This window comes from Vicugna pacos, chromosome 3 (assembly GCF_048564905.1).
Source record: "Vicugna pacos chromosome 3, VicPac4, whole genome shotgun sequence".
Lineage (NCBI taxonomy): Eukaryota > Metazoa > Chordata > Mammalia > Artiodactyla > Camelidae > Vicugna > Vicugna pacos.
In genome coordinates this window covers 89,523,291-89,534,370 of record NC_132989.1, presented here as the reverse complement: position 1 = coordinate 89,534,370, position 11,080 = coordinate 89,523,291, and positions in this window count along the sequence as shown.

Here is an 11,080-nt window from a genome sequence, read left to right as displayed (position 1 = left end):
ATATAATTCACATACCATACAATTCAATAATTTATAGTAAACAATTCAATGGATTTAAGCATATTCACAGAGTTCTGCAACCATTATCATAATCAATTTTAGGACATTTGCATCTCTCCAAAAAGGAGCCTGGTACCCATTAAGAGTCACTCTCCATTTCCCCCCAACCTTCCCCATCCCAACCCTAGGCAACCACTGATCTGCTTTCTCTCTTGATCTGCCTATTCTAAACATGTCATATAAGTGGAAGTACACAATATGTGGTCTTTGCGGACTGGCTTCTTTCACTTAGACGTTTTCAAGGTTCATCCTTGTTGTAGTATGCATCAATACCTCATTTCCTTTTATTGACAAATACTATCTCACAGTATGGATGTATCGCATTTTAGTTATTCATTCATCCGTTGATGGACATTTGGGTCGTTTCCACTGTTTGGCTGTTATGAACACATGTACACGTTTTTGTGTGGACATTTTTATTTCTCTAGCGGTAGGACTGATAAGTTATATGGTAACTCTGTTTAATCTTTTGAGGAAATGCCAAACTGTCTTCTAAAGTAGCTGTACCATTTTACATCCCCACCAGCAGTGTCCAAAGGTTCCAGTTTCTCCACAACCTCACCAGCACTTGTTGCTGTCTGCCTTAATTTAGGCATCTGAGTGAGTATGAAGTAGTATCTCACTGTGGCTTTAATTCTTTATCCCTCACAGCTAGTAATGTTCAGAATCTTCTCATGTACTTATCTTTACACTCTGACCATGTGCTTTTATTCAGAAATAGCTACATATTTGTTTGGGGGTTAGAGACTCAATATAGCCGATATATACTGCATGATGTCATTTGAGTGTGCATTTGTGTCTGTGTGATGGTATAAGGTCCTAATTCATGCAAGATTATCTCTATTGGTGTAGGGATGGGGTTTGGAAAGAAAGAGGCATGGAAGAGTTAAGGGACAACATAATAAAAGAGGCCAGTTCAAAATTGTAGAGAAAACTGAGGATTAAGTTCAGAAAAGTAAGAATCCAAAAGTTAGAGAGAACATGGTAAAAATCCAAGGTGAAGTAAAATGAACTCTCATTGTGAAAAGAGATGAAATATCTTTTGCGACCTTTTATTGACTGTAACAGTCTTAGAGAATTGCAGGTTTGGTCCTATTTATAGGTACAGTGTCAGTGAGAACAGGTAGGTGTTTAAGGTCTCCATTCTTAACTTGCATTAGAAACTTTAGGACTAGACCACCCTCCCACCCTTAAAAAATAAAAAATAAAGAAAAAAGAAAAATAGAGCCAGAAGGAGGTTTACTGATTATATTCTGTCTGGGCCTGCTCATGCTGATGTGAGCTGGCAATAGATAGTCAGAAACATACAGTTGCAAACTCATATGTAAACTGGAGGGCGGAAGAGATGTGGGAGTCATGACGACCAGTGATAGGGCTTAGATTATTGTCAGTATAATGTTTGGAAGAAGAGATATCATTACTTTTCTGGGTTAAGATAAAAATTCAAATCTAAGCGCTATGCATGTGAAGTCCAAGGACAAAACAAAACAAAGGAAATGAGTAACAACACATAGGAGGCAGCTAGTCCAAAATATCGACAGCATTAAAAAGTTAAATATTCTGATCCTGTAAATTTTTGTCTCTTTAAAGAGGCATCTCCCTAAACATAGTCACACCACAGTAGCACAGATTAACCCCTCATTTCCTGGATGGGGAACTAAGGATCAAAGAAACTACGGAGATTTATTCTATTAAGCTAATACTGGCTGTGTTAATAGACACAAGAGCTAGAACTGAGATCTAATCCCCGATACAGTGATTTTTCTTTTTTCAATATGACTTTGACTCTGTTTTCAAGCCAATAGCAAGCTAGGTCTGCCTCTTTATAATATAAAATGGAGGGACTCTTTGATAAGAATATGATTAATTTAGGTTTGACAAACTCTACAACCCAGTTTTTTTCCCTCTGCTTCCTAGTTTACTCCATGACTATCACTTCAGGAGAATGATTCCGTTCTGAGATCTACCATTAACCAGGCATAGTATCGAGTCTAGATTCCACTTATTTACAGTGAATAGAAAACTGTACAATGCTGTGCAAATACTATACTTGTATATGAAGAATTAATTACTAAATCTCTAATAAAGATTGGTATTTTAACAAAGGTTGCTCTGATTTTATTATTTTTTTAACATTTTTTATTGATTTATAATCATTTTACAATGTTGTGTCAAATTCCAGTGTTCAGCACAATTTTTCAGTCATTCATGGACATATACACACTCATTGTCACATTTTTTTCTCTGTGAGTTATCATAACATTTTGTGTATATTTCCCTGTGCTATACAGTGTAATCTTGTTTATCTATTCTACAGTTTTGAAATCCCAGTCTATCCCTTCCCACCCTCCACCCCCCTGGTAACCACAAGTCTGTATTCTCTGTCTGTGAGTCTATTTCTGTCCTGTATTTATGCTTTGTTTTTGTTTGTTTGTATGTTTTTGTTTTTGTTTTTTAGCTTCCACATATGAGTGATCTCATATGGTATTTTTCTTTCTCTTTCTGGCTTACTTCACTTAGAATGACATTCTCCAGGAGCATCCATGTTGCTGCAAATGGCATTATGTTGTCGGTTTTATGGCTGAGTAGTATTCCATTGTATAAATATACCACCTCTTCTTTATCCAGTCACCTGTTGATGGACATTTAGGCTGTTTCCATGTTTTGGCTATTGTAAATAGTGCTGCTATGAACATTGGGGTGCAGGTGTCATCCTGAAGTAGATTTCCTTCTGGGTACAAGCCCAGGAGTGGGATTCCTGGGTCATACGGTAAGTCTATTCCTAGTCTTTTGAGGAATCTCCACGCTGTTTTCCATAGTGGCTGCACCAAACTGCATTCCCACCAACAGTGTAGGAGGGTTCCCCTTTCTCCACAGCCTCTCCAGCATTTGTCATTTTTGGATTTTTGAATGACGGCCATTCTGACTGGTGTGAGGTGATACCTCATTGTAGTTTTGATTTGCATTTCTCTGATAATTAGTGATATTGAGCATTTTTTCATGTGCTTTTTGATCATTTGTATGTCTTCCTTGGAGAATTGCTTGTTTAGGTCTTCTGCCCATTTTTGGATTGGGTTGTTTATTTTTTTCTTACTGAGTCATACGAGCTGCTTATATATTCTGGAGATCAAGCCTTTGTTGGTTTCACTTGCAAAAATGTTCTCCCATTCCGTAGGTTTTCTTCTTGTTTTACTTCTGGTTTCCTTTGCTGTGCCGAAGCTTTTAAGTTTCATTAGGTCCCATTTGTTTATTCTTGCTTTTATTTCTTCTAGGAGAAAATTTTTGAGATGTATGCCAGATAATGTTTTGCCTATATTTTCCTCTAGGAGGTTTATTGTATCTTGTCTTATATTTAAGTCTTTAATCCATTTTGAGTTGATTTTTGTATATGGTGTAAGGGAGTGTTCTAGCTTCATTGTTCTACATGCTGCTGTCCAGTTTTCCCAACACCATTTGCTGAAGAGACTGTCTTTATTCCATTGTATATTCTTGCCTCCTTTGTCGAAGATGAGTTGACCAAAAGCTTGTGGGTTCATTTCTGGGCTCTCTATTCTGTTCCATTGGTCTATATGTCTGTTTTGGTACCAATACCATGCTGTCTTGATGACTGTAGCTCTATAGTATTGACAGACCTACAGCCAGCATAGTACTCAACGGTGAAAAACTCAAAAGCTTCCCACTAAAATCTGGGACAAGACAAGGATGCCCACTATCACCACTCCTATTCAACATAGTCCTGGAAGTCCTAGCCACAGCAGTCAGGCAAGAGAAAGAAATAAAAGGGATCCAAATTGGAAAAGAAGAGGTAAAAGTGTCATTATACGCTGATGACATGTTACTATATATAGAAAACCCTAAAAGGTCCACACAAAAGCTACTAGAGCTGATTGAAGAATTCAGCAAGGTAGCAGGTAACAAAATTAACGTTCAAAAATCAGTTGCATTTCTTTACACTAACGATAAATCAACAGAAAAAGAAAGTAAAGAAACAGTCCCCTTTAAAATAGCACCCAAAGTAATAAAATATCTGGGAATAAATCAAACCAAGGAGGTGAAAGAATTATATACAGAAAACTATAAACCATTGATGAAGGAAATTAAAGAAGACTTTAAAAAATGATTTTATTATTAAACCAGAAAAAATTACATGTAAACTTGACTGATCTACCCACCTAAGTGGTCTTCCTTCACTGCAGAATAAAATAACATGAAGTAAAATCAACCAAAATCAGAAAAACAAAATAAATGTTCTTGAACAGCTGAATATAAACAACATATTGACCTGGGCTAAAAGCTTGTCATTAAAATGATAACTCTAGGAAACTTGCTGCCTTTTACATTTTTTTTTCATTTTTAAAAAACATGTGCATCACATAACGTATATGCCAGAAATAGTTGTGGCCTATTTAAAGTGCTAAATGTTAAATTTCTGAATCAACAATAACCTCTCTCTGTTTCTAAGATATTTATAAATCTTTCCTCCTTTTTAGGGTCTTTAGGGACTTTATACTGCCAAGAAACTAAAAGAATTGTGTACAAAGCAATTGTACACCACTGATGAGCTTAGTGAATATTTCTTGATAATGAGGCTGATGATAAATTATCACTTACTTGTTAGGTCTCAGAGAGGTTTCTCTGCACCAGAATGTTTCTTGTTAAAAATGATGTTTTCCTCCTACGCTTTTTTTTTTTAACACCCCTTGATGATTGCCTTCACAGAAATTGATGTAAGAAAGTTGTCATCCTGTTCTCTGCATCCTAATGGCAATTACAGAGAGTTTGTAGAGCTTGAATGAATTCTTTTTAAACCCCTGTTTAAATAAATTTTCAGCATCTATTGAATTTCAAAAGATATTTGCACAAAACTTTGCAAAAGTAGTTTTAAAAAGACTTAAAGGATATTTTCACAAAACCAAACTTTTACAAATGCAATTTTAAAATGACATATCCAATATTTCTCCTGAGGCAGGAATTGGCTTTTTTGGGGAACACATCTTGAATGACCATTTTGTATGAAGAGTTAGATCCTAGAGGCGGATCAAAGAGGAGCATGTATAACGCAAGATAGGCTAGATTCCTTGCATAAGAAGATGCTCTAGACATGTCTAATATTCATATTTAAGTTTTATGCAAAACTGCAAGTACTTTTATCTTCTAGTACCGTCTGCTATAAACATGTTTCTGGAATAAGTGTTTCTTGGTTAAAAAAACAAAGAAAGAAATCGGTAGAGTAGTACCATTTGAAAAGTGAGGTACACATACAGGCTGATGAGACTATATACAACTTTAACCAGTTCAGTAGAAGCATGAATTCAGGGCCAGAGATGAGCAAAAAAGCCTCTCCTTCCTCTTTTAGGCACTGCCTCTTCATCACTGTCCCCGGGATCCCTGGGAACTTGGGAGGAACGATGCTTGCCAACCTCTGTGAGGTGGGGCTGAGGTACATTCTCATTAACTACTACTTCCACTGACTTTGAGATCATGTGATTGATTTTTTAAATTGAAATAGAGTTGATTTACATATTGTGTTAGTTTCTGGTGTACAGCGCAGTGATTCAGTTATCCATATGTAAATATTCTTGTTCATAGTCTTTTCTATTATAGGTTATTATAAGATATTGAATATAGTTCCCTGTGCTATACAGTAGGACCTGGTTGTTTGTCTATTCTGTATATAGTAGCTTGTATCTGCTAATCTCAGACTCCCAATTATCCCTCTCTCCTCCCCTTTGGTAACTGTAAGTTTGTTTTTTATGTCTGAGTCTGTTTCTGTTTTTTAAATAAGTTCTTTGTGTCATTCTTTAAAGATTCTGCATATAAATGATTCATATGATATTTGTCTTTGTCTGATTTATTTCTCTTAGCATGTCATCTCTAGGCCCATACAATTGATATTTCTTATCTCAAAACTACATTGCTTTAGCATTCTTTACTTTTAGAAAAAATTTATGTTAAACCTATTATCAATTAAGAATAGTACTTTGATCTCATCATCTTAATAATTTTCTCCACTACCGTTTATCTAGCATGTAGCAATTCCTCAGCATTGTGATTGTTCTTAGATGGTATTTAAAGAAAAAAAAAGGAGATAAGGTTTCCTCCCTAAAGAAATAAACTTTCTAGCTGATAGCAGTATGAACACAGAAGTTACTCATCTTAATGATTCATTTGTAAATATGACTCCCTTACTGGATTATGGACAGGACCAAATTTTATTCACTTTTGCATTGTCTAGAATCATTCCTGAGACATAGTAGATATTCAGTAAATATTTGTTCATTGAAAGAATAAAATAGCTAGGGAAACAGATGTAAATATGTGATTGACCTTTGTTTTGTTGAAGCAGGAATGAAAATGTGCAAAAGCAGGCCTGGAGGGCTCGAGGAATAATGAATAGTATCCAGAAAAGGGAAACTTCAAAAGAAGGGGAGAATGTATACTGTTAAGGGTGGAGAAGACCTAAGTGCTCTAAGGTACGAGATAATATGAACCCGGGACATGAAAGGAGAAAGAAGAATGGCCTCTTGAGGGAATGTGAAGTTGAGGCACTGAACCTCACTGTTGAAGAACTGTTGGAGTTATACAGGGCCAGGTAAAAGGGCTTAGACCATTACTAGCCCTGGAAGTCTCGGATTTAAATTTGATTGCACAAGCTGTGAGTAACTTCTATTTGTTTTTCTTCAGAAGAACTCCGATCAATGTTTTGTTTCAGAAAAATGCCTGGTATAAGTTACAGGGTTGATATAGAGTAGGAGAGATATGTGCATGGTCATACATATATTGTCATATAGGTCGGTTAAGAAAGGGATTGATATAATGGTCTCCCAGGCATTGGGTAGGGACACAAGGTGGAAATGAAAGCTGTGAGAAACTAGAAAGTGTATTGACTCCAAGAACTGAAAGGAAAAGACACTGACCCACATCCTAAGGAAAGGACTGTAGAAAATACATTCAGGGACTGTCACAGAGAAGAGTTTCAGGGGTTCATGTTGGGTTTTGGAGGCTGAGAGGCAGGGGCAACTGAGAAATCTTAATTTGTTTCATTATTTGGAAAAGCAAACTGAAGACAGCCTAGTAAAAGAGAAGAGCCAATCCAAAGAAAAGGATGCTGTAGGGAAAAACAGACGTAGAGGGGTCAGGTTTGCTATTCAGGGAAAACCTATGTGACCTATTTCCGCAGGCTGCACGTAACGGAGATGAAGAGGGTTCATAGTAATGTCAAAGGGCAGTGTTCGTCCAGCTGTAGCTCCACTTATACCCTTCATGACTCTAAATATTTGGGGACATTTTGTGTAAATTGGAAACTCTCTTGTTACTTTCCATAAAGAATAGTCACCATTCTGTCCACTTGTGCTACAAATCCAGTGATCTCTCCTATTTGATGGCGGGGCCCCACAGCCCCACCCACACTGCTAGCTCCTTCCTCCTCTCTCTCTGGTCCAGAAATGGGCTGGGACACCTTAGCAACCAAGGCGATTGTATCAGTTCTCTCCTCTAATGTATAAGTGAGGATGGTGAACTTCCCTCCAAATTGTGCCACCTGGTACCAAACTTTACTGGATAAAGTTTAAACTTTTGTAGATTCAACTTCAACACCTCTTCCATAGAACTAAAACTGATTTCCAAAACTGGGAGGAATCAGGCTATACCCCAACATTGATCAAATTTTTTGCTCAAGTACTTTGAACGTTATAGGGAGTGTAAGAGGATCTCACCGTCTCTAGGCTTAATCTCCAATTTTATTTTGTGTATAGTTTTTATATATGCAGTTTTCTTTGAGAGAAAGACCTCCTAAATAATCAAACTTGGGGGTCAATACCTCATGGCCAACAATGATCATCATCACGTCTATTCATAATCCTTAACAATCAGGTTTCTGAATCGCATTCTTTCCTTGCATGTTGGGTCTTGCTTCAAGTTTTATGCTTCAGACTTTCTAATTTTAACCTCCAATCCCAATCCTTTGTTTAAGCAACTAAACATTATGATACTTAAGAAATCACATAAAAATTAAAGTGTTAATCATATTAAAACACCACAAATAGTTTTGTGATGCAAGGGAAATGTTTTTCAGAGGCGATGTGCACAGGAAGTGAACAGAACTTCAGTGTTTCTAAACAAACTGCAGAAAATTGAAATGCTTTGTGTGAGTCAGTGTGTGTGTGTGTGTGTGTGTTTGATGGAAGCAGAGGAACAAAAATGACAAAATTATTTTTAACCTGCAGGCTGCAGAGTTGCCAAGGAAGCACACACATCATCTCCTTTGCTAAATGAGGTGGGGCTAGCTGCAAGGGCCACTGTTAATGAGTTCAGAATAATGAGTTCTAAAAGCACTATCTCATCCTCTTCACTGTGACATGACGATAGCATTGATATCCTTAGCCGATAACACACACACACACACACACACACACACACACACCACACTCTAATCACTCTTTGTGTATCATTTTTACTTTCCGAGCTATGAAAATGAAAGAAAAAGAAAGACACCAAATGAACCAATATTAAAAGTTTTATTCTCTGGATTTTGCTTCTTCATACATGTGAAAAAAATTCAGAGCACAGAAATTAAAAGACAATTACAAAAATGACAACAAATTTCTCCCAAATCCTCGGGGAGTTTTGTTTATGCCTTCGTACAATGCTGTATTCCTTGGTTTTGCAAAGATTACAATTTGAAAAATGTGCTGCATTGAACATTTTCCCTTCACCTTGAGGTTGCCTCAGATGCTTTGAACCATTTTTTCTTTCATTTGTTTATTCATTTATCAATTCATTCAATACACATCTCACTGAGCCCACATGTCCCAGGTGCTGTATTATGTTCTGGAGGTAGACAGATAAAACCAAGTTTTTGTCTTAGAGGAACTCAAAATCTAGTGAGAAAAATGCATATCTCCTTGCATAGTTCAGATAGTAATTGCAAAAATATGTATATACAAAGTATATTATGAAATCATAAAGAAAGTTCACTTAATTGGAAAGGTCAAGAATATCTTTCAGGAACAGGTGATAACAGAATTGAGCTTTCAAATGTGAATAGAAATTAGGTGGGTAATGAAGTGAGCCTTGCCTAGTAAGCAACATGGAAAATGAAATTAAGGCAATAAACATCACAATGGCAGGAGGAAACTGCAGACAGTGTGCTAGAGCACAGATAAAGGAAGAAACAGGTGTTACGGACTGAACTGTGTCCCCATTTTTATAAGTTGAAGCTCTAACCTCAAATGTGATGAATTTTGGAGATGCGCCTTTGGAAGGTAATCAGGTTTAAATGAGATCATAAGGGTGGGACCCTGATAATGGAATTAGTGCCTTATAAGAAGAGAACTTGCTTGCTCTTTCTACCTTGTGAGGACACAGCAAGACGATAGCCTTTTGTAAGCCAGACGAGAGCTCTCATCAGAAACTGAACCCTACTTGACCTTACTGTTGAACTTTCCAGCCTCCAGAATTGTGAGAAATAAATTTATGTTGTTTTAAGCTACCCAGTCAGAAGTATTTTATGGCAGCCTATGCTAAGACATCTTGGAATGTAAGGAAGTGAGAGGTAAGCTTACTTCGGGAGAGGTAAGCTGGGCTCAGATGGAGACAGCCTAGTTGCTCTGTAAAGAGAGAGACTTGACACGCCAGCCAAAGGAGATAACTGATGCATTTTCCTTCTCTTTATATAAGCTGAGTTTTTTTCCCCATGTATTTAATTAATTCTTAATGTAAATTCCTTCTGGTTCATCAATCATTCACCCAAATATGCTTTAGTCCTAAACCGAAAATAACTTGTAGTCTTGGGTTGAAATAGATATCTTCCTTCCAATAATGAAATCAGGAAAAGTGAGTTGAGGAATTATTGAATGTACCAGAAATGTCACTTTCTAAAACCAAAGTAAAATAAAAAGCATAAACAATTCACAATGGCACATTAAGCTGCCACAATTCCACTGTGTTATTGGGGTATTCACTTTGATTAATGAACAGTTCTCTTTGATTTGTAGGCAGTGGAAGTGAACAAGCAGCTTCAGGGGACCACTGAAATGTTGTTATGTGAATTATTACATCCTTACAAACCTTCTTTCTACAGCTGATCACTTCTAAATGTTTGGAAAAACTGATTTTGACTTTTTTCTCCAATGGTTATACAAATGGGAAGGATGAAGATGATAAAATGAGCAAAGACCATTCTTTTTTATAATAACATTTCTTATTTTCTTTCTAATTTTAAAAGCAATGCATATTCCTTGCAGACAAGGGAAATACATAAAAGCATAAAGTAAAACTTAAAAACCACTCATAACACTCACCCTGCAGAGATAACTATCATTAGCATTTTGATGTATTTCCTCCTAGTGTTTATACATTTAAAAAAAAACTGAAGTATAATTGACCTACAATACTGTTAGTTCCAGGTGCACAAGGTAGTAATTTGATATTTCTATATATAGCAAAATGATCACCATGATATATCTAGTTACCATCTATCACCAGACAAAAATATTACAATATAATTGACAATATTCCCCATATGGTACATTTCATCCCTGTGATGCATTTATTTTTGTAAGTGGAAGCTTGTACCTCTTAATTGCCTTCACCTATTTCACTCATAACTGCACCCTTTTTCTCTCTGACCTGTTTGCTCTCTGTGTCTATGAATCCGCTTCTGTTTTGTTACATTTGTTCATTTGTTTTGTTTAGATTTCATAAATAAGTGAAATCATATGGGGTTTGTCTTTCTCTGTCTGACTTATTTCACTGACTATAACAGCCTCTATGTCCATCCATGTTGTTGCAAGTGGCAAGATTTCATTCTTTTTTATGGTTGAGTAATATTCTATTGTATAGATATACCATTTCATATTTATCCATTCATCTATCAGTGACTAATGTAAATAATGCTGCAATAAATGTAAGGGTGTATATATCTTTTTGATTGAGTGTTTTTGTCTTCTTTGGGTAAATACCCAGAGGTAGAATTACTGAATCCTATAGCAGTTCTATATTTAATTTTTTTGAGGAAACC